The following is a 25,351-nucleotide window of genomic DNA, read 5'->3' as shown; positions in this document are numbered from 1 at the left end:
TTTGAGTCATGGGGGCAGACATCTCATTAATAGATTAATGCCTTCCCTCGGGGTTCTGTAAGGGTAAGAATGAGTTTTTATTCTATCAGTTCCCAGATAGCTGGTTGTTAAAAAGAGCCTGGGACTTCCTTCTTCTCTCTCTTGTTTCCTCTCTTGCCGTGTGATCTCTGTACATCTGGGTCCCCTTCACCTCTGCCATAAGTAGAAGCAGCATGAGGCCCTCACCAGAAGTCAGACAGATGCCAGTGCCATGCTTCTTGTACAGCCTGCATAAAGGTGAACCAAATAAGCTTTTTTTCTCCATAAATTAGCCAGCCTCAGGTATTCCTTTATATTAACACAAAATGTACTAAGACAAAAGTAAATATATGTCAGTAACATAGTAGTTTATTATCATTGTCAAGTACTATGAACTGTACTACATAATTGTATTCGTATACTTTTATATGATTGACAGCACAGGTTTGTTTACACCAGCATCACCACAAACAGGTGAGTAACGCATTAACCTACAATGTTACAACAGTTAGGAAATCACTAGGTGATAGGAATTTGTTTCTTAATTGCATTTTAGGTTTTGGGGTACATGTGAAGAACATGCAAGATAGTTGCATAGGTACACACGTGACAGTGTGATTTGCTGCCTTCCTCCCCTTCACCTGTATCTGGTGTTTCTCCCCCTGCTATCTCTCCCCAACTCCCCACCCCCCGCTGTCCCTCCCCTATTCCCCCAATAGACCCCCTCCTGTGTCCATGAGTTCTATTGTTCAACACCCACCTATGAGTGAGAACCTGTGGTATTTCATTTTCTGTTCTTATGTCAGTTTGCTGAGAATGATGGTCTCCAGGTTCATCCATGTCCCTACAAAGGACACAGACTCATCGTTTTTGATGGCTGCATAATATTCCATGGTGATAGGAATTTTTTAGCTCCATATGGTAGGAGATCACTGTCATATATATAGTTGGTTTATCATTGAGTGAAACATTATGTGGTACATGACTGTACTCTGTTTTTCTCTTTCTCCTTTGACTCAGCATAATGTTTGTGCAATTTGTTCAGGGTGTTGTTTATATCACTATTTCTTTCCAATAGTGTTACATTGTCTGCATATACAGCATTTTGTTTATTCACTTGTTGATGAAAATTTGTCTTATATCCAGTTTCTGGAGATTTCAAGTAATGCTGCTATGAACATTCACAAACCGTTTCTCCAATTTGATTCACCGATAGAAGTTAAACTTCACAAATTAAACTACCTGCCTAGATTGCAGAGCTATAGTACTGCTGTTAACACTGCTAGTTGGGAAAATGTTTAACTCTGAAGTGGCAGGAAAAATCTCACTTGTGGAGTTTGTGATAAAGGTTTGCAACAAAGATTTTTCACTGAATAAAATTTGAAATTTAAAATCATCTAAGAAAAAGGAATAAATAATAAATGCATAAATTAAAAAGAAAAATATGTTATACATGCCATCCATAACATACAAACTGAATTCTCCAGGATAACACAGACAGGCAAACTCTATGAATCAGCCACAGAAGTCTGCCATCATGCTGGTAGGAACTATAGCAACACTCTACTTATCAACAAAATTGAATAAAGATGACCTGAGAAAGGCTTGACTCTAGGCAAGACTATAATACTCTTAATCCATTGGAATAAACCCCAAGGAACATTAAATAATTAAATACATCACGGTTAAGTCACCTTTCATCAGATGACTTTAATCATTCAAATAAAAGTCTTTAGAGAAAATGTAAAATTCACAGAGATCTGTTCAAGATGCCTCACAGTGCAGCAGATTTTGAAATCGACCTTTATCATAAGGTGCAATTCAGTGTAGGTTATAATGTAATAATAATTTATGTCATATAGCCTAATTATTTTCTCCCTTATATTAGACACTGTTCTGTGACTGTCATGATGGAATAATGAAAGTGCCCAATGAAACTCTCATAAATTTTCTTCAGTGGAAAATATATAGAAATTCATTGGGATTTCTAAAGTGAAACAAAACAGGAAACAACGTAGGATTCACCTAGCTGGTCCAGAGTCACCATAGAATCACGTGCTGACTGTTGATTCCTCTCATGTAGAGTGTGGATTATGCTAAACATGAGAAATTTCCTTTTTTTTTTTTTTTTAATTTGTTATTGGATTTTAGGTTTTGGGGTACATGATCAGAGCATGGAAGACAGTTGCATAGATACACACATGGCAGTGTGCTTTGCTTTTCTTCTCCCCTTCACCCACATTTGGCATTTCTCCCCAGGCTATCCCTCCCCACCTCCCCCTCCCACTGGCCCTCCCCTTTTCCCCCCAATAGACCCCAGTGTTTAGTACTCCCCTTTCTGTGTCCATGTGTTCTCATTTTTCATCACCCACCTATGAGTGAGAATATGCGGTGTTTCATTTTCTGTTCTTGTGTCAGTTTGCTGAGGATGATGTTCTCCAGATTCATCCATGTCCCTACAAATGACACAAACTCATCATTTCTGATTGCTGCATAATATTCCATGGTGTATATGTGCCACATTTTTCCAATCCAGTCTATTATCAATGGGCATTTTGGTTGATTCCAGGTCTTTGCTATTGTAAACAGTACTGCAATGAACATTCGTGTACATGTGTCCTTATAGTAGAACGATTTATAGTCTTTTGGATATATACCCAGTAATGGGATTGCTGGGTCAAATGGAATTTCTATTTCTAAGGCCTTGAGGAATCGCCACACTGTCTTCCACAATGGTTGAACTAATTTACACTCCCACCAACAGTGTAAAAGTGTTCCTTTTTCTCCACATCCTCTCCAGCATCTGTTGTCTCCAGATTTTTTAATGATCGCCATTCTAACTGGCGTGAGATGGTATCTCAATGTGGTTTTGATTTGCATCTCTCTGATGACCAGTGACGATGAGCATTTTTTCATATGATTGTTGGCCTCATATATGTCTTCTTTCGTAAAGTGTCTGTTCATATCCTTTGCCCACTTTTGAATGGGCTTGTTTGTTTTTTTCCTGTAAATCCGTTTGAGTTCTTTGTAAATTCTGGATATCAGCCCTTTGTCAGATGGGTAGACTGCGAAAATTTTTTCCCATTCTGTTGGTTGCCGATCCACTCTAGTGACTGTTTCTTTTGCCGTGCAGAAGCTGTGGAGTTTCATTAGGTCCCATTTGTCTATTTTGGCTTTTGTTGCCAATGCTTTTGGTGTTTTGTTCATGAAGTCCTTGCCTACTCCTATGTCCTGGATAGTTTTGCCTAGATTTCCTTCTAGGGTTTTTATGGTGCCAGGTCTTATGTTTAAGTCTTTAATCCATCTGGAGTTAATTTTAGTGTAAGGTGTCAGGAAGGGGTCCAGTTTCTGCTTTCTGCACATGGCTAGCCAGTTTTCCCAACACCATTTGTTAAACAGGGAATCCTTTCCCCATTGCTTGTTTTTGTCGGGTTTATCAAAGATTGTATAGTTGTATGTATGTTGTGTTGCCTCCGGTGCCTCTGTTTTGTTCCATTGGTCTATATCTCTGTTTTGGTACCAGTACCATGCTGTTTTGATTACTGTAGCCTTGTAGTATAGTTTGAAATCCGGTAGTGTGATGCCCCCCGCTGTGTTCTTTTTGCTTAGAATTGACTTGGCTATGCGGGCTCTCTTTTGGTTCCATATGAAGTTCATGGTGTTTTTTTCCAGTTCTGTGAAGAAAGTCAATGGTAGCTTGATGGGGATAGCGTTGATTCTGTAAAGTACTTTGGGTAGTATAGCCATTATCATGATATAAATTTTTCCTAACCATGAACATGGAATGTTTCTCCATCTGTTTGTGTCCTCTCTGATTTCGTTGAGCAGCGGTTTGTAGTTCTCCTTGAAGAGGTCCCTTACGTTCCTTGTGAGTTGTATTCCAAGGTATTTTATTCTTTTTGTAGCAATTGCGAATGGCAGTTCGTTCTTGATTTGGCTTTCTTTAAGTCTGCTATTGGTGTAGACAAATGCTTGTGATTTTTGCATATTGATTTTATATCCTGAGACTTTGCTGAAGTTGCTTATCAGTTTCAGGAGTTTTTGGGCTGAGGCGATGGGGTCTTCTAGGTATACTATCATGTCGTCTGCAAATAGAGACAATTTGGCTTCCACCTTTCCTATTTGAATACCCTTTATTTCTTTTTCTTGCCTGATTGCTCTGGCTAGAACTTCCAGTACTATATTGAATAGGAGTGGTGAAAGAGAGCATCCTTGTCTGGTGCCAGATTTCAAAGGGAATGCTTCCAGTTTTTGCCCATTCATTATGATATTGGCTGTTGGTTTGTCATAAATAGCTTTTATTACTTTGAGGTACGTTCCATCGATACCGAGTTAATTGAGGGTTTTTAGCATAAAGGGCTGTTGAATTTTGTCAAATGCCTTCTCTGCGTCAATTGAGATAATCATGTGGTTTTTGTTTTTGGTTCTGTTTATGTGGTGAATTACGTTTATAGACTTGTGTATGTTGAACCAGCCTTGCATCCCCGGGATGAATCCTACTTGATCATGATGAATAAGTTTTTTGATTTGCTGTTGCAATCGGCTTGCCAATATTTTATTGAAGATTTTTGCATCTATGTTCATCATGGATATTGGCCTGAAGTTTTCTTTTCTCGTTGGGTCTTTGCCGGGTTTTGGTATCAGAATGATGTTCGTCTCATAAAATGATTTGGGAAGGATTCCCTTTTTTTGGATTGTTTGAAATAGTTTTAGAAGGAATGGTACCTGCTCCTCCTTGTGTGTCTGGTAGAATTCGGCTGTGAACACATCTGGACCTGGGCTTTTTTTGTTTGGTAGGCTCTTAATTGCTGCCTCAACTTCAGACCTTGTTATTGGTCTATTCATAGTTTCAGCTTCCTCCTGGTTTAGGCTTGGGAGGACACAGGAGTCCAGGAATTTATCCATTTCTTCCAGGTTTACTAGTTTATGCACATAGAGTTGTTTGTAATATTCTCTGATGATGGTTTGAATTTCTGTGGAATCTGTGGTGATTTCCCCTTTATCATTTTTTATTGCATCTATTTGGTTGTTCTCTCTTTTCTTTTTAATCAATCTGGCTAGTGGTCTGTCTATTTTGTTGATCTTTTCAAAAAACCAGCTCTTGGATTTATTGATTTTTTGAAGGGTTTTTCGTGTCTCAATCTCCTTCAGCTCAGCTCTGATCTTAGTTATTTCTTGTCTTCTGCTGGGTTTTGAGTTTTTTTGATCTTGCTCCTCTAGCTCTTTCAATTTTGACGATAGGGTGTCAATTTTGGATCTCTCCATTCTCCTCATATGGGCACTTATTGCTATAGACTTTCCTCTAGAGACTGCTTTAAATGTGTCCCAGAGGTTCTGGCATGTTGTGTCTTCATTCTCATTGGTTTCGAAAAACTTCTCTATTTCTGCCTTCATTTCATTGTTTACCCAGTCAACATTCAAGAGCCAGTTGTTCAGTTTCCATGAAGCTGTGCGGTTCTGGGTCGGTTTCTGTATTCTGAGTTCTAACTTGATTGCACTATGGTTTGAGAGGCTGTTTGTTATGATTTCAGTTGTTTTGCATTTGTTGAGCAGTGCTTTACTTCCAATTATGTGGTCAATTTTTGAGTAGGTGTGATGTGGTGCTGAGAAGAATGTGTATTCTGTGGATTTGGGGTGGAGAGTTCTGTAAATGTCTATCAGGTTTGCTTGCTCCAGGTCTGAGTTCAAGCCCTGGATATCCTTGTTGATTTTCTGTCTGGTTGATCTGTCTAGTATTGACAGTGGAGTGTTAAAGTCTCCCACTATTATTGTGTGGGAGTCTAAGTCCTTTTGTAAGTCATTAAGAACTTGCCTTATGTATCTGGGTGCTCCTGCATTGGGTCCATATATGTTTAGGATCATTAGCTCTTCTTGTTTTATTGATCCTTTTACCAGTATGTAATGGCCTTCTTTGTCTCTTTTGATCTTTGTTGCTTTAAAGTCTATTTTATCAGAGATGAGAATTGCAACTCCTGCTTTTTTTTGCTCTCCATTTGCTTGGTAAATCTTCCTCCATCCCTTTATTTTGAGCCTTTGTGTATCCTTGCATGTGAGATGGGTTTCCTGGATACAGCACACTGATGGGTTTTGGATTTTTATCCAATTCGCCAGTCTGTGTCTTTTGATTGGTGCATTTAGTCCATTTACATTTAGGGTTAATATTGTTATTTTTGATACCGCCATTTTGATGCTAAGTGGCTGTTTTGCCTGTTAGTTGTTGTAGATTCTTCATTATGTTGATGCTCTTTAGCATTTAGTGTGATTTTGGAATGGCTGGTACTGGTTGTTCCTTTCTATGTGTAGTGCCTCTTTCAGGAGCTCTTGTAAAGCAGGCCTGGTGGTGACAAAATCTCTGAGTACTTGCTTGTTCGCAAAGGATTTTATTTTTCCTTCACTTCTGAAGCTCAGTTTGGCTGGATATGAAATTCTGGGTAAATTTCCTTTTCACTTTTGATGTTTTTTGTTTTTTAATTCTCCTGGCTCCCTCTTCTGTTCTGGCAGTGTGAGACCCTAGACACCAGACTGTAAGTTTTTGACAGCAGGAATTTGTTCTGCCTGTTCAGTTCACTTTTTGGGGGCATAAATTTAGGGGTTACAACTACGGTTTTAATATATATGTTGCATAGTGGTGAAGTCTGGGCTTTTATTGTAGGCATCACCTGAGTAGTATGCATTGTACCTATTAAGCAATTTCTCATTCCTCACCCCCCTTTTACTCTGCCACCCTTTCAAGTCTCCGTTGTCTGTTATGCCACACTCTATATCCATGTTTACACATTATTTAGCTTCCACTCTGAGAGCATGTTGATATTTGACTTTCTATTTCTGACTTATTGCATTTAAAATAATGGCAATCCAAGTTGCTACCCAAAATAATATTTTTTTCTTTTTTATGGCTGAGTAATATTTCATCATAGTTACATACCACATTTTCTTTAACCAATGAAAACAAAAATGTTTCATTCCACTTTAGTATTCTCAGCATCCAGAACAGTGCTGAGTTATGGTCAAGTAGTGGATACTCAGTGGGCATTTTTTAATGAACACTGCTTTTGTTTCAGGCCATATCTAAATTCCATGATGTTCTAGGGTCCACTATCATTTTTAAAAAGGCTGAGATTGAATCTGCAGTGTTTTATACTCACTTCAAGCACCAAGGAAGTAACAAACAATCTCAACATATTCCTGAGTGTTCACGAAATGAGGAGGTGATCCTCATACCCTTTTTCCTGGAGTATACCTCCATTACACAGAGTCCAGGCCTAACTGTAGTGCTCTAGTGTACCTACACTGCCGTTTATTCAAAGTTGACTGTATCCTCAGCCTCGTGCAAAAAAAGTTATCTATTCATTATTATTCTCATTGTGTAGATGAAATAAGCAGCATTGCTACTTCTCTGACATGTTTCTCTTCCACATGAGGCAATAAATTCTCAGTTACTTGATTTCCTCCTCAGAAAAGGCAGAGAGAGCATTGGTAAATGTTCGGTGGATGAATAACTGGATCGATGGTTAGACAAATTTGTAGGAGCAAGATATTCAGAAAATCAAAAACTGATTTCTTTCTTAGTATTAAATAGTACATTATAAGTTTTATTTGTCCATAAAGGAACTTTGTAAATTGTGTCCACAGTCAGATAAACTATGGAATATTCAAATTTACTGGGAATTATTTCAAATATACAAAAGAATTGTATAGTCTTAAGCACACAGGAATGGGGGCTTCTAAGTCTCAATCATGGTGTTTAACATAAAGAAAAAAAATAACCAGACTGCACATAGCCTATGATTTCATCAAATTATAAGGCTATTAGAATTAGGCAGGAAAACATTTAGATCTGTTTAAACTCCTCAGAAATGCAAATTTTAATGAAGTATTCAACCTAGAGAGTTGAGAATAAGTAGGCTCTGTAACCTACATGACTAAACAGTTTTGAAATGTCGAAGCCAATGAAACAGTGACTGCTGAAAAGGCCTGAGTCTGATTGTCCAGGCTTTGAGACAGATATCTCTGGAATTTGACAGTTCTGTCTTGTCTTCAAAATGTTACATAACCCCAGTTAAGTCAGATGATAATTTTCTTCCTTATTAGGTATATATGTATTTTACTCCAAGATATTTAGAATTAAGTGCAAAATAATTAAGAAGACAAAAACATTAGCATTATGGCTGGGCACGGTGGCTCATTCCTGTAATCCTAGAACTTTGGGAGGCCAAGGCGGGCGGGTCATGAGGTCAAGAGTTCGAGACCATCCTGGCCAGCATGGTGAAACCCCGTCTCTACTAAAAATAGAAAAAAATTAGCTAGGCATGGTGGCACGTGCCTGTAGTCCCAGCTACTTGGGAGGCTGAGGCAGGAGAATTGCTTGAACCTGGGAGGTGGAGGTTGTAGTGAGCCGAGGTTGTGCCACTGCACTCCAGCCTGGCACCTGGTGAGGGAGTGAGACTCTGTCTCAAAAAAATAAAACAAACAAACAAAAAAAATTAGCATTATTATTTTAATTTTAAAAAGATGTCTAGTAGATATTTGCTATTTCATGTGCTTCTACATTTTAACAGAAATTGATATATTAATGTGATAACCTTCTAAGTCCAATTTAATGTGTAAAATTCAGTAATTGATATAAATTTATTATAAGTTAATATCTTACTAGGTTTATGCACAGTTTTGGAATAGCTAAGATAACTCTGTATTTACAGTACTTACAAAGTTTATTTAATTTATGAGACTCATTTAGTACTATAATCTGAAAAGTTTTGTTTGCTAAGTCAGACAGAATAGGAATTTCTGTGATTAAGTTTATAAATGTGGTTAAAATGGTTGATATTTGGGAGTGTTTAATAAAATATATAAAATAAGCCAAAAATTATTCAAAGTCCCCTAAAAAGCAATTATTTAAATTTGCTAAGTGTGTAAATAGAAAAATAAGATTTGTATGCTAAAGTTAAAAGATTTAAAAATAGGGTTTTGAATGTGTAACTGTAAAAAACAAAATTAGGTTTTAATCCAAATAAACTCTGAATAGGCTTTTGAGAACACACCCCAAAAAACCTCACAGCAGCATTGATTTTATCTGCCATGATTTTATAAGCTGTTATAGTTGTGTTTAGCATAGCCCTCACACCTAAGATGCTTAGTGCTGACTGAGTAAAAATGTAACTTAGTCACCAATAGTAATTGCACTTGTAGATGTCACACATGAGGGTACTGGGTCAAGAGGGGAGAAAATCAGGCTAGTAAGGAAGAGTTTGTCAATATGGGAGAACTCTTCTGTGTCATAGAATTAACACCTGAAAAGGTACCTGGGGGCTAGTTTTAATTTCTTGTGGTGAGACTCAACAGAGGCTTCAAAAAGGGATTTCAGAACTACCATGGCAGATAGTGGAGGATGAAATCAGAAGGCTCAAAGAAGCATGCATGATATCTTCTACATAAGACTGGGAGACCTAGCAGCTCACTATATAACTGAGAAGGGCTCCAGGGATGCTCCATTTATTGATTCAACACATAATACACTGGCAAGAGGTGTTGACGTCAATAAAAAGCTGGGTCATGCCTATCTCTGTAGGCCAGGACTGATGGTAGTAGATGCTAGGCCTTTTAACTTAATAACAGAGGCCATTTAGCAACTCTAAAATATCTAAAACATGGTGGACATACTTGCCATTATGGGAAGGAAGGCTAAAGTAGTAGCTACAAGGATCTGTAGATATGGATAATAAAGCATAGTAGATCTAGAGAAAAAAGTAGATTGGGTAGTCAATTGAGGATATTGCTTAATTCTTAAAATCAAAAGTATTCAAACTTAGATCAACAGAAGGAAAGAGGCTGAGGTCAGCACCCTGTGAAAGTTGCTATGCCTTGACTAGTTTTCAAAAACTTCCCTTGCATCCAGAAACTATTAACCGACAGACTGGCCAAAACCCATGAAGAAGGACCACAGAATTATAAGGCAAGCATATACAGTAATGACTCACCTTACCCTTCCCTAAAAGACCTACCGCTATTTACTTTCAAAACCATACACAGAGAAAAAAGGACTAATTAGCCATTTCAAGGATTACTGGTTAGAGTCTTAGTTGACTCTGAGACTCAGGAATCCAGGGCACTCTTGTCGTGGCGCCCTGATAAAGCAGGCATAGGTGAGTCAGATAGTATACTTATTGCCCATGTTTGTCCTACTGTAAGACCACTAGGGATATGGACCCATCCAGCAGTCATTTCCCTGCTTGCCCAATATATAAGAAATATACTTGGCATTGATAAAACCCACTCTCTAGTTTCATGACTTCTAGTGTGAGAACTGTTAGAGTCCAGAGTCCTGTATGGATCAGGTCAAAACAAGACTTTACCTGAGATTACATGCTTGCTCTTATTTGTCTCATTCCTTTGAATGCTATTTCAATTATACTTTCACATGAAGTCAGGGGCACTTTCATCTGTGACTCCAGGTTTGCCTATAGACAATCCAACCTTCTACCTTACATATGTTATCATATTGGCCTGTTTCTTAGACTGTTTGTGGTAAATTTGGTGAATTATTTAAGCATTTCATTGGTTTAAAATAAGAGGTATCTATTTATAAATTATATGTCTTATGGGAAAATTACATTTTTATTTCAGAAGTTGATATCACGTTTTCTTGGACATACTAAAAATATTCCAAGTAGATATTGTTGAAATGAAATCACTTTCTGGAAGCTATGTATAGAAGCCTAAAAGTGACTTTGATATTGAAAGTAGTCTGTACTTCTATAGTTCCTGCCTGGTTTCTCTGGAAAAATATGTGGAAAATAGCAACTTTTCTAGCAGATACTGCCAATGTAAGGATCTTTCATTACCATTTCAAGTACTAAATCAAAGCTTCCTGATTGTGATAGGCTCTTCCTAAAGGCTTAAAGTGGTTGGAGTTCTTCCTTCATACTTTGGTGGTCAAAATCACAGCTGTGGTTAAGCCTTGATATTTTTCTATGGTATGTGTTGTTGACCAATTTTTCTAATTTATGAGTCCATATTTATTTAAGTTTAAGGAATTTATAAATATGGACATCCTTTAAGCTATCACTCTCATACCTTCTCACCTGGCAGCAAATGGGCTGAAATAATGTTTAGGGTTACTGAGAATGTACAAAAGAGAATGGGAATGGAGAAAATTAAATTCTCATTACTCAACATTTCACTTGTGGGCAATTCTAGGACTCATGCCAAGCTTGTTGAATTACAATGGCTAATGATTCTTTCCACTGACCCTCTGTCATCTACAGTCATTTAACAGTGTAAAAATGAAAATTGTAATTACTCTCATTAACAACTAGAGGGGTGTGTGTGTGTGTGTGTGTGTATGTGTGTGTGACAGAGAGAGAAAGCGTATAAAGGGGAAAGAGGGGGAAAAGGAGGAGAGGCAAAGAGAAGATTGGAGAAAAGAAAATATTTAAATGAAGAAAATCCAGTAAGGACCATGGTAACTTCAGTTAATGCCTTTGGAAGAGGAAACAAATATCTGCCTTTTGTGAAAGCTATAAATAACTGGAAAATGGTGCTCCCTGAAACAGTGAGCAGGAAACATTTAAAAATGACAGCTTTGGTGGACAGAGCAAAATGGTGTTTTTTTCTGGGACATTCCAGGTAAGTGAGGAGCAGATTACTGATTCCTGAGCAGCTGATCATGATGGCACTCTCTTGGAGTAAATGTCTCAGCAGTGGGTGACTCAGGCTTTATCTTACAAAGCAATAGAAAATTTCAAGCCACACTTGTCGCAGTTTCCTATACATCACCTTTGGATTTGGTGAAATTAGACATACGTACATACCGCTTTCTAGTGAGAATGAGAGATTGACAGATAGGCAGTTGTCTCTCAATATCCTTGTAAGAATAGAATCATTTATTGTTAGCTGTCATATGACAAACCAGACCCATTTACTACTGCCCCTGCCTCTCTCAGGAGGTGTGGTTATGAGACTAAGTTCTGGACAACAGGTTCTTAGCAGAAGTGAAGTATAGAACTTCTAACTCATGTTCTAACCAGGAGGGGCATACTTTTCTCCCAACCTGCCTTCATCATGTTGCTTGGAATGCAAACATGGTAGAAAGACATTCTGAAACATTGGACAACAATGACATCCCAGGAAAGGTAAAGCAACAGGAGCCTTAATTGACTGCATGTAGTATAGTCTTTGTAACATACTATTATATGATGGTATAAAATGTTCTTACTTAAATCACTGCTGTTTTGAGTTGTTTTATGCAACTGAAATAATGTGTTTGCTGTAATATATCAACTTTGATGTTTGATACATTTTCTGCAGTTTCCTAAGTTTATGTATTTTCTTTTTTCTTTTCTTTTCTTTTTTTTTTTTTTGAGACGGAGTTTCACTCTTGTTACCCAGGCTGGAGTGCAATGGTGCAATCTCGGCTCACTGCAACCTCCGCCTCCTGGGCTCAGGCAATTCTCCCGCCTCATCCTCCTGAGTAGCTGGGATTACAGGCATGCGTCACCATGCCCAGCTAATTTTTCTGCACTTTTAGTAGAGACGGGGTTTCACCATGTTGACCAGGATGGTCTTGATCTCTTGACCTCGTGATCCACCCGCCTCAGCCTCCCAAAGTGCTGGGATTACAGGCGTGAACCACCACGCCCGGCCCAAGTTTATGTGTTTTCTATGATAATTAAATATTTTCCACCCATGTTTTTAAATTAAAAGTAAAAGCAAGGTAAATGGATAAGACCTGTCCCATAGGAAATATTTTTCTAAGGAACACTCAAAGTGAAATATGAATTACGGAGGACCTTGCTGTAAAGGTAAAGCGGACAACAGTAAAAAAAATTACTGAACTATGGAATTGAGCAATGTTTGTTTGGCTCCTAATGTTAACCTTGATATTACAAAGCATAGGTTATTAAAAGGCTCAGAAAATGATAGTATCATGTGGTATTAATAGGTCGATTAGCATTAAGTTGGCACCAGGCAAATTAACAACTATAGAATATTTTAAAATATATAACTTAGAGAAATTTTTATATTGATTTTTTGGTATATCTATTGAGGGCATACCTGAACAAAAATGGATGCAGAATAATAATTGTCTATATTTTGCAATTGCTGAATTAGAGCCATATACTTTTTGTATACTCACTAGTACATTACAGGGTCTGCTTCTCATGATGACTCTTAATGTTAAATAATTCTGTAAATGAAGGAAGAAAGGGGTTATATACTGAGGCACAACTTTAGAGTTTTCTTTCCCTAAAGCACTTGTATTTAAATGTGCAAATAATTTTGGTTGAGATTTTTTTCCCAAGTAGCATTTTGACCCCCAAAAAGTTTTTTATTGAACACCTCATCCCTGACCTATCTTACTACTGTTACAATTATCACTAACTACCATAAGACAGGGGTTGGCAGGTCAAGAGAGGAAGGAGGAAATAGAAGAAAGGAAAGAGGTAATGAAAGGAGAATAGAAAATAAGAAAGAAGAAAGGAGCAATAAAAGAGAAATAACAGTAGGAATAGTACTATTAGAGGGAAAAAATGAAGTTACAAATTCAACTTCTATAGAAATAGGTTCACTTATATAAAAGCCTTTGCAGATAAGTGAACTACACTGGGACCAGAGTTGTGCACTTCATGTCACTGAGTGGCTAAAATGTTAGATGTGCGATAAAATACAAGGTAACAGCAGCACAGGATGAGGTCTGATTCTCCGAGCTAAACACTTCTTTCTTTAGCTCATAATCTGTGCTAGAAATTTAGACAAATTTCCTGATCTATAGACAGGATATAGATCAGACAAATATCTGATCTATTTTCTTAGAACTCCCTGATAAACCCGATTAAAAGAAAAATGTGAACAATATCCACAATGTTACTCTATTTGAGTTTGCCCATGTTTTTTATGAAAGAGGGTTGTCTTTGACAGATTTTACATTAAATTTATGCAGATAGCCTTGATCTCTGTAGTATAAAATGAAAGGTCTTGGTTCATTGAAGAAAAAAGTACCTGTGGAGTATATTTAGAGATAATGCTAACTGCACTTGGTTGTCATGGAAACTGAAATGTTAAAATAATAATGAAATGATTGCAAAGAAATCTTGGATGCAGTTGTTATGGTAACCACCCATTTTGACAATTTTTTTTTCTCTAAATTAACCATCTGAGATAGTAGCAACTCAAAATTACTGCTATTATACATTTCATCTAAAATGTTTTTCATGCTAAGAACAGACATGTTAGCTTAAACATATCTCACACATATGTGAAGTGACACAACATAAGTGTGTGTGTATTGTGTGGGTGTGTATATATGTGTATGTTTAAGTGTTTGTTTATTCACAAAATAAGACATTTCTAGATTATAAATAGTAACTAGAGTGACTTTTCCAAGTCAGGGGTATTGGAAGCTTCCTCAGTTGGTAGAAGATAGATAGGTAGTGATTCAGGGAGGTTACTAGCCAAGAAGAATTAGCTTGCTGTGCTGACTGGTGATAAAGAAGGTACAGAAGAGAATTAATTTTTTAAAACACAGTGTTAGGAAGAAGAATTTTACATTTATTTTCTCTCTTAGACTAACAATAACCATTGGAAATTAGTAGTGTTCTCATTTCACAAGTGAGGGAATGGAATCTTAGAGATGCTAAATAATTTACCCCAAGTCATAATTAAGTAAGTGTGAAGCCAGGATTTGAATTCATGTATTTCTGTCTGAATATCCATTCTACTGCTTTGAAAAATGGCTGAATCTATGACTGGTAGAAGAAATACACAAAATGATCCTGGAGCATCTTGCAGTGCCAGAAAGCAAGAGAGTTCCCTGCCCTCAAAAAACCCCACATTAATAAAAGCATGTCAAAGGCATACAAGGGCCATAGGAGGTAATTGAGCTTCCAAAGGCAAAAAAAAACCTGAACAATTTTAGCAAAAAACTAAATAAAGTAGTATTGGCTTATTACTCTAAGCATGAGATAATTATCTCTGAGACTGTATTTGTACACAAAAAGATTGAGTAATTAAATACTTGTGGGAGAATAGACAAATTTCCCCTACAGAAAAATCAAAGTGAGTTGAATAGACACTCCTCCCTTAAGGAAGTGGAGGATAATTCCCCACTTCTTAAGAGTGGGCTGTACACTTCCTTTCAACAATTACAGTATGGAATGGGGGAAAAGGAGTCATTTGACTATGGAGAAACTTGCTAAATACTGCTACAGCCAAGTGAACAATATTAATATCAGCAGTGATAAGTCATGTTGCTAGTATATACCCTTGATATAATGTGATTAGAATGATGCTTTACTCCTCTGATATTCTTCCCAAAAACCTCAAATCATAATCTGATCATGAGAAAAACACCAGACTAAGGGTCACTCTATAAAATATATGACTGAAGAAAGACATTAGGTAAAAACTCTTAGGAAAGGAAACCTTCATGAAGCATGGACTTTAGTTAATAATAGTGTATGGAAATTGCTTCATCAGTTGTGACTAATTACCAATGTCTAACATAAGATATTAATAATGGGAGAAACTGACTGGGAAACTTTGTATCTCCTAGGGATTTTTGTGTATCCAGAGGTTTTCTGAAATATAATTAATAGAGTGAACCATAAACTAAAATGCTTCTTATACCCATTCTAACTTTTTGACTCCCTTTTCTATCTACCAGTGGATGAAATTTCTTTGCCTCTGCATAGGTATGTGCCAGTATTGATTTGGAGAAATTAGAGACTTATTACTAATATTTTCTAAAATTAATGCAAATCTTGTGTATCATGACATCTCTCTATTGCAAAAGTCACTTCTCTCTCCTGATTCCTTTTTTTTTTTTTAATGATGGAATTTTGCTCTTGTCACCCAGGCTGGAGTGAAGGAGTGTGATCTTAGTTCACTGCAACCTCCACCTCCTGGGTTTAAGTGATTCTCCTGCCTCAGCCTCCCAAATAGCTAGGATTACAGGTGCCTGCTGCCAAACCTGGCTAATTTTTTATATTTTTAGTAGAGACGGGTTTTCACCATGTTTGCCAGACTGGTCTCGAATTCCCAACCTCAGGTGATTTTTCCTTTTAAAAATCTAAGTGTGTGCAGGCTTAAAATAACCACATTTATTAACATTGAATTCACAATTTTAATACTTCTGTTTTAATCAGGAAAGTTGAATATGGGAAAAACCTTACAGATGTAAATTTACAGTCAAGGTTTCTATAAATCTGTAACTTGCATTTTTTCGTCTTGAAAACTGGTATCAATGACAATAACCCAGAGATCCATAAAAATGAAAAAAAAAAATAGTAAGCCATGTGGCCTCTAGTGTTCAAGAGGAGCCAGGTGACAAATGGACAAGTTTCATGTGTGTTTGCTGTAGGATCCTTAGGCTGAAGCCTGATAGAATTGTCTAGGATATCAGCCAGACTTTCACTCATGTTCATTTTATCTTTTTATTATATTTATGTTTTAGGATATTGCAAGGATACTTATTTTTTTTCCTGTCTCTCAGTTAGAATCTCCTTCATAACCGTGTTCATGGGACACTGACACAGTAGAATGTAGCTGTTGAGACAGAGTTAGGAGTGATAGACGTAACTTTTAGACCTGTTTCTGTCACCTATTATATAGTTGTCAGTTTCCTTATCTAACAAATAGGAGCAATAATATCTAACCTGACTTTTTGGTGAGTTGGTTGATAAATCAAGTAAAATAACTGTTATAACAGTGCTTTTAACTATAAAAAATTATTATCAGAAAACTGACACAAGAACAGAAAGCCAAACACTGCATGTTCTCCCTCATAATTGGGTGTTGAACAATGAGAACACATGAACACAGGGAGGAGAACATCACACACCAGGGCCTATCACAGGGTAGGAGGCTAGAGGAGGCATACCAGGGGGTGGGAGGCTACGGGAGGGATAGCATTAGGAGAAATACCTAATGTAGATGATAGGGTAATGGATGCAGTAAATCACCATGGCATGTGTATATCTATTAGCAAACCTGCATGTTCTACACATGAACTTAAAGTATAATAACAATAAATAAATAAAACCTACATAAATTAGAGAATAATTTCTATTACTATTGATGAAGAACAGCCATGCAGAAATGAGCAAAACTAGTTGTATGTATTGAAGCTCAGAAGATGATAACCCAAAATATTATGCTTTGATGTGATGAACTAAAGAATCACCCTCAAGGTGTCTTTGATCTTCCCCTTTCCTCCTGTTTCTCAATCCTCTGTTTTGTCCAAAACACAGAATGAGGATGTTCACTGAAGTTCTCTTATCTACCTAGAAACTGGACCTGTCAAAGAGGAACACAATTGCCTTTGATCCCCTCCCTGAAATGCTATTAATCTGGGAAATCACAGAGGAAAAAACTGAAAATTAAACACCAGACCTAGAGCCCAGAGGAACTTTAACCTAAACCACGGCCTATTCTCTGGTCTCATTTAATTTCCAAAGAGAATTATTTACTAACAATTGTCTGAGCATTGGTCCCATTTATTCTCCCTAAAAATCTTTTACTACCAATTTAAATTGCCACATTTTCTTGATCTCCCCTTCCACTATGAAGAAAAGATTGTAAAAGGATCTGGACCCTTTTGGTCATTCTCCTGTGATTCTCTGGTGCTTATACACATGAAATAACTCTGCATGCCCTTTTCTCCTATTAATCTACCTATTGTAAGTTCATTTTCAGTGAACCTTTAGAAGGTGAAAGAAAAGCTTTCTCTTGGATTTTATATTTGGAATAAGGTATGCCTCTAAAAATGAAGAAATGCTGTACATGACTACCTGTAAAACTATTAGTTTACCTTCCACATCACAGTAAAATGTGAGGGCATACTTGACATGAACTTTAAAAAATGCTTTGTCTACATGAGGATTGTTAAAATGAGCTCTGAATGAAGAGACCCCCAAACAGGTTTTGTGTGAGCAACATGGCCCTTTATGCACCCAGGTGCAGGTGGGCTGAGTCGGAAAAGAGAGTCAGTGGGGTGATCAGATAGGAGTTGGTTTTATAGGTTTGGGGTAAGCAGTGGAAAGTTATAGAAGTTACAGTTCAGGGCAGTTTTTGCAAACTGGGAGGTGTTCATAGGATCTAGAGTCATGAAGTTGATTTGTCAGTTGAGCAAGGTTGGTTACAAAGTCCAGTTGCCTTATTAGTTGAGGTGGGAATAAGGAGCAATAGAAGAATGTCTCAGAGTTAATTAGCTGCTGCAGGCTTTGGTCATTCTTCTCCTTTTGAGTAGGTCACAGAGGTTACCATGTAGTCCATGGCATAGTCAGTCAGCCAAAAGACCTTACAAGGATCATGATGAAGAATGTTTGAGTGCTAGTATTCCAGTTGTGTAAACAGAGTCTAGCTATATGTGAAGACTGCAGACAGGCAAAATCCTACTTATTTTCTCTTATTTGAAATGTAAAACAGGGGAGCAGTCAAAACAAAACCACAGGAACACACGAATGTACATGGCATAATATTATGGACATTAATATTTTACTTTACAGAGATGGCCTCTTGAAAGTTTAACTCTTCCTCTGCCTTTCTAGGAAATGCTTGATTTCTCTTTTTCTTGAGGAAGTTCTCAAGTAGTTACTTTGTTATTTCTAATTCTCTTGCAGTTCAGATTCTACCTTAAGCATCTTCTGGTCAATATTGTCTATGGATAGAAGAATTAGAAACAGAAACAATAAAGAAATGGGAAGATTTCTAGATATTTCTGAGGGTCTGAAGCCAGAGTATGTATTTGGGATTTAAAGAGTGGGAAGGGTAAGACAGAATCAATTCTTAAGAGAGATTGAGTTGAAAAAAAATAAAAGGTCAAGTGCTATAGGAAAATGTCTACAGATTGGAAAGTATAAAGGAACTAGTAAAATTGGAGATGGGGTCTGAGGGATAGGGAGAAAGTAAAGATAGAGTAAGGAGGATTACACATCAGCTAGAACAGCTTTATTTTACTGAGTATCTTTTTCAATTGCTTTTGAATATAGGCTTATACAGATTGATTTTAAATATCCTTGCAAATCAATGAAGTAGAAAAGTTTCTACCTTTCAATTGTGACTCAAGCATCATTTCCTCTGAGAACTAGAAAATTAAAAACATGCATTGGCCATCCCACTACCTTATAAAATCTAATTTAAATATCTCTTCTTTCATTTCATTGAATCGTCTGATCTGTTTACAGCCTTATTTCAAAGTGCATTGTATTTGAAATTCCTTACTGATTAATTGGAAACTGCAATTAAAAGCATATTGGGAAAACATATTATTTTGTGAGTGGAAAAACAGATTCTTACTAAAATAATGTTGGAGGATGGATAGTAATTTTATCAGCAATTACTCCCTGCACTTCCAACCATAGAGGAACTTTGTTAGTTTTTACATCTCATTACATCCCATCAATATTAACAAATGTAACAACACAAGCTATTGTGGCACTTTTGCTTTTATTATTTATTTATTTATTTATTTATTTATTTATTTATTTATAAAATAGGTCTTGGCTAGTGAAACACAGGCTAATGTTAGCTCAGTAGTGTTTTCCAATTTGATGTATCTTCATCTAACCTCTTTAGTTCTTGTGCATTTTATCATAGACACCATTGTAAGTGAAGACCTATAATGCTGTCTGTGTTGTCTAGACACCATGTGGGATTTCTGTTTCTTTTTGGAACCAGTAAGATGAAAAGCAAGAAATAGGAAATCTTACCAAGCTCTAATTGGCATGAAAAGGGTAATAAGTATTAGGATGCATCTATTTTTTGATTCATAGGTCTCTGTTTCTTATCAAAATAAGAAATAGGAGCAGTTATAATTGTATGTTGAGTATTTTTCTTTATCCAAAGACTTCTCATTCAATTTTACTTGTATTATTTTCAATTTATTACATTTACTTATTATCTAGAATAAACTAATTCACACTGAAAAGAATCATTTTAGAAAATAGCTCAGTAAATAATAATATATAAACCAAATTGTGGGCCTAGCGTGGTGGCTCACGCCTGTAATCCCAGCACTTTGGGAGGCCAAGGCCGGCAAGTCATGTTGTCAAGAGATCGAGACTATCCTGGCCAACATGGTGAAACCCCATCTCTACTAAAAATAAAAAAAATTAGCCGGGCGTGATTCCTGTAGTCCCAGGTGCATGCCTGTAGTCCCAGTTGCTTGGGAGGCTGAGGCAGGAGAATTGCTTGAAACTGGAAAACAGAAGGTGTGCTGAGCTGGGATCATGTTGCTGCACTCCAGCCTGGTGATAGAGTGAGACTCTTTCTCAAAAAAACAAACAAACAAACAAAAAAAAACAAATTGTGTTTGTAAATTAAAGGCATATTTGACATCAAGTAGGAGACATTCACAGGCTGACCTTAAACCTAACCCTAAAGTATCTCTACTTGAAAGTGGTTCTCTACTCTGTCTTTTAAAAAAAAATGATGCAATTAAATATAGTATCTTAGTTGTCATAGGTGCTATAGTTCATATGCTGATCTTTTCATGCAAGTGCAGATAGAAAAGCCAGAGTGGCTCTGGCCTGCATCCAGGAACAATTCAGTGCTCTTCAAAGACACTTGGAAATGGACTTCAGTAATGCAAATGTTATCTGTGACTAGAACTAAGCAAGATAAATACACCCTTTAAGCACCAACTAATCAGATGGATTTCCTTTTCCTTTCTGCTTCATGAAAGGCTTATTCTCCAAGGCTGCATGGCTCCCAGATGCCTTTGTCTCTGTTTTGTGGTTCACTCTAAATACCTACATTAGCTCTGCAGTGACATTAAATGGGTCTTTAGGTTTGTGGTGTGTCCATCTAGACAATCATTATCCTGATATGGAAGACCCTACAAGATAAGGGTGTTTGTTTTCTTTTAGTATTTCCAGAACCTAGAACAGTGCCTGATGCAAGAAGACATTATGCTTATGAGTTGAGGTTTAATCATTATATGGACTATAGTTTATTGATCTATTAGTATATTTGTTACAGATAAATTACTCCCTTTTGTGAGATTAAATTTTTCTCTGAAATCCGTCTTTTCCCTTTTCCATCCTGTTCTTCCATTGAGCCTTTCAATCTGCCAAACTAGGGCCCAAACGCCTAGTGTCCTACAGAAGCTTCTAATCCCCTTTGGATTCTTCCCACCACATTCTTCCAGCCTTCCATCTCTCCTGCAACCTGGCACTGGCTTAGACCGTTATCTTTCACAACAGACCATCTGTGAAGATTCATATTGATTCACAGAGTTTTCGTTATCTGTATCTATCTGCTCCTTTCCTTCAACTCTTCAGTGGCGCAGCAGAGGTAATGTGGCAAACTTCCTTTTTTCAAGACTAGTAGGGGGTGTGAAATAGGAGGGTTAACCCACCCATCTTATATGTCTCCAGAACGCAGAGAACAGTCCACTTTTTAGGAAAAGGTTATTTCTTGAACTCTATGTGCCAGGTGTATGAGAGGAAGGGTGGGAGTGACCTTGGCAGCTTGAGACACATGTCAGTATAAAGTAAAACCAAGAGCTATATTACTTTAAAATTTAATACCAAAGATTTGTAGATCATCAAAAATATTACTAATTAATCTTATTCACCCTTTTGATTTATTTTTTGTCATAACTACTCCATGATGATATTTACTATTTTCATTTCTCATGGAAAATGGATAAATTGGCATCTCTCTTATAATGTGCATATCTCTCCATGTTTTCAAAGTTCTGTGTATTTCAATAACAATATTGTTTTTTAAAAACTAAAATTATATCTTCTAGGTTTCTCTTCTTTGTAATTAGTAAACACAACTAATTACAAAGAGAAGACCTAGTGTAATAATTTGTGTTTCAAACACCAACATATATTTGTTTAAAACACAGGACAGAATGAAAGGGCTCAGCATAAAGTAGAAACCATGTTTTATAAGCATGTGTGTGTGTGTGTGTGTGTGTGTGTGTGTGTGTGTGTTTAAAACACTTGACAGTGTGTGTGTATGTGTATATATATATTTACCACTGAACTCTTCATATGTTGCCATGATTACAATTAGACAGGAAGAAAAAAGTGCTGGCATACCACACCTAAGCTTTACTCATAATAAGGCATAATTCTAATAACCGCCAAATATGTATAAAATAGAGCTACTTCACAAAGATAGAGAAAATAATAGATTTTATTTTAAAAGGAATTGTCATTTGAATGGAAACCCTAATACCCTACTTCAAAATAAATGTAACACTAAAATTAAGCCTATAGACTTGAAAAAGAGGCCAGGATCATATTCATGCTGGATTAATGAAACACAAAATGAGATACTGAAGGGGATGTGAAGCATTTGTTCAAATGCGGCAAATAAATATGTCATCCTTTACTTATGTAAAATTGTGATCTTCTCTCCCTTAGAATATTTAAAGAATGCATGCAGACATTTTATTTTTTTCCACATCACTCTAGAATCAAACTAACGCAAGTGGCATGTAGCCAAAGAATGTGAAACAAAGTGATGAACAGGAGTTGAAGATTTGTATAAATTAGCTGCTGTCAGGGATAAAACTTAATGATCAGAACTTCCCATTTTTAGAAAAACAAAATTTAGAATTTATAATTATGTGAGGGTAAAGAGGCTTTTAAAATAAAAAAAAAACATGTATACAAGTTAATCAGATTTTTTATGATGATCTGATGTTTAGAATCACCCTATTGTAGTTGAAAAGAAATTTATTTATGCCCAGTACTAAATAATTTATGAGCTGGGCACCATGAATTCTTAAATAAAGACTTTAAAATAAAATAATGGGTTTAGATAAGTTATTGGAAAATGTAATACATAATAAAATTTATTATGAGATGCCTACTATTTAGGATATGATGCTAAAAGTTTACTACTGATTCAAGGAATATATTCATCTTCTATAGAGGAAGCACACACTTTGATGCTTCAGTCAGAGGAAAAGTTACTGAAGTGGATGGACCAAGGGTCTGTCCTAGTTGAGTGTTTATCTTTTTAACAGAACTTGTAATTTATGAAATATCTATGGTGGTGAAGCTAAATGTGCTGAGATGTGAAAAATGTGAAAAGCTTGATTGCCTATAGCTTTACCAGTGCTCATCTATCTCCCTGTTTACAGCAGGCTCCAGGCTGATCATTGGATGGAAACAGATTAGGGATAAATATGTGTTAATTTAGCATAGCTTTGTGGATTGACACCATTGTAAACTTTAAATGAGAGGATTTTTTTTCCTTTTCAAAAAGTACAATCCATGTTGGGCAGAACCAAAACACATGCATGAAAAGTATCCATTTAAGGAGTCATTTCCATGACTGACTTCGTTGTACAACTAAACACAGATGTGAAAAGATTTTCAGTAACATCACATGTGTAAATTTTTTTTCTGGAGTCCTGAGTAATTTTTTACCAATTCATGAAATTAAAATTTTTAAAAAACTAATTTGTTTTAATCTCATATCCTCATACATAATTATTTAAATGCAAAACCTCGCATCAAAACTGAATTCATGTGTCCATATTTATTGAGTACCTTGTTATTAGCAGGGAATGTTCCATACCCTTCTAGATAGGCTAGCTTCCTTCATCACCACTAAAACCTACTGAGAATGAATTTAAGAATGTCAAAGGTGATCCACGCACAGCAGTGAGGTGAAATGAGCTCTTCTCTTCTCACTTTGCAGTATCTAAGGTCATGCTGAAAAACAAGGATGATCCATGGGGTCATTGTGAAGGTTAATGATGTGTGCACATCTTTTTTTTCCTCAACATATCTGAGGTGCTAGCCAGAGTTAGTCTGCAGTACCAGTTCCAAGAAGTTGTCAGTGTTTGTAAGAATATAGAATGCATGATGGATTCAAATTAGTGTAAATAATTCATTTACTGTTAGAGAATCAAGTAGATATGGTTATATATATATTTTTCACATGCCATTTATTTACAAACTGGGATTCACAAGAATCTATTAGAAAATATGAATGCACTATGTTCTCATAGTGGGAGTTGAACAATGAATACATGTGGACAGAGGGAGGGGAACATCATACACTGTGGCCTGTCGGCGGGTAGGGGGCTAGGGGAGGAATAGCATTAGGAAAAATACCTAATGTAGATGATGGGTTGATGAGTGCAGCAAACCACTATGGCATGTGTATACATATATAACAAACCTGCAGTTCTGCACATGTATCGAAGAACTTAGAATATAATTAAAAAAGAGAAAGAAAATATTTCTGCACTAACAATGTGTCCTTTCCCAAGTGCCATTTTGTTTCGTTATATTGGATACTTGAATTCAAGATAACATTTATGGTTATTCTCAAAAGTATCCTTGACTTGAGTAGTACAATTACATTTAAACTAGATGTAGTTATTTAAGTCTTTAAGGGACAGTGGTTTTTTTTCACTGAAAACTCAGCAGACCTATAAAGAGCTTGGGTGTGTTGCATATAGAAACATTTTGAATTCTCAGGCAACAAATGGCAGATTGATTTATATTTGGTGGTTTAAATTTTCATTATAAACTCAGTATTTCTATTGGCTGCATTGGCTCCCCAGCTCTAACAAAGGGTGGGACCTGGTAAACCTACAGAGGGCTGATGGCCTGAGAAATGTGTCCTGTCTTGTTGAAAACAGGCTAGTTTCTTGACTACTGAGACTAAGCTCTCATCAGACGTCCATTACCTCATACTCAGTACTGTCTAGACTGTGGGCTCTTTGATGGTAAGGATAGTATTATATTTATTTTTTGAGTCTAATATTCTGCACAACTTGTTATAGAAATTGATATATACTAAGAATCTACAAAATCAAATTCTAGGCTTTGATTTCAACTTGGACAAGAAACCTATAAAGGGGCATTTACCTTTGTATGTCTTGTATGCAGCATCAGGTTAGTCATACTGCTAGTCGCCTTCAGTTTCTGCTGCTGGTTTTTATCCATATTTCACTGGTTACTGACCCCTGAAACCCAGTCATCCTTAGGCCTTCCGTGTTTGGTCATTCCTCCATTGACCTATTCATCTGAGTTCTCAGTGAGGTAAAAACCTCACTGACTTTGGATTCAAAGCTCTATCTCCATTCATTCCCCAAGGAGATACTTGACTTAGGTAGTACAATTAAAATCAAAATGGATTTCCTAATTTGTTCCTTGAAGGACATTGTTCCTCTGTTCACTTACCAGGAGGACTTTTGCTATTTGCTCTCACATCATCATCCTATGCCCATGTTCATCAAAGAACTGTAAAGCAGAAAAGGGCTTAAAAATATCTTACCTCCACAACTATCCCTTTCATGATTTTTGAGACAAGAGAGGTTTTAAGGTCTAGAGCATTAAGCAACTTGTATAATATT

The 25,351-nt window shown here is 36.6% G+C and overlaps 2 long non-coding RNA genes across 3 annotated transcripts in view; one reads left to right on the top strand and one right to left on the bottom strand.

The window, feature by feature from the left end:
* LOC118147356 (uncharacterized) overlaps positions 1-25,351 on the top strand; it is a 192,341-nt gene that overhangs the window by 100,935 nt on the left and 66,055 nt on the right. The gene's annotated exons all lie outside the window — the stretch shown is intronic.
* On the bottom strand, positions 58-25,351 carry LOC144579173 (uncharacterized). 2 transcript variants are annotated; one of them, XR_013526121.1, is made up of 5 exons: positions 25,273-25,351; positions 24,864-24,961; positions 23,532-23,696; positions 13,154-13,204; positions 58-266 (listed from the first exon to the last, which is right to left on the bottom strand). It is a non-coding gene; the product is annotated as an uncharacterized LOC144579173 (long non-coding RNA). The 2 variants fall into 2 exon arrangements; XR_013526120.1 differs by lacking the exons at positions 23,532-23,696; positions 24,864-24,961.

The sequence above is a fragment of the Callithrix jacchus genome, chromosome 14 (assembly GCF_049354715.1).
Source record: "Callithrix jacchus isolate 240 chromosome 14, calJac240_pri, whole genome shotgun sequence".
NCBI lineage: Eukaryota > Metazoa > Chordata > Mammalia > Primates > Cebidae > Callithrix > Callithrix jacchus.
This window is presented reverse-complemented; position numbering and strand designations above follow the sequence as displayed.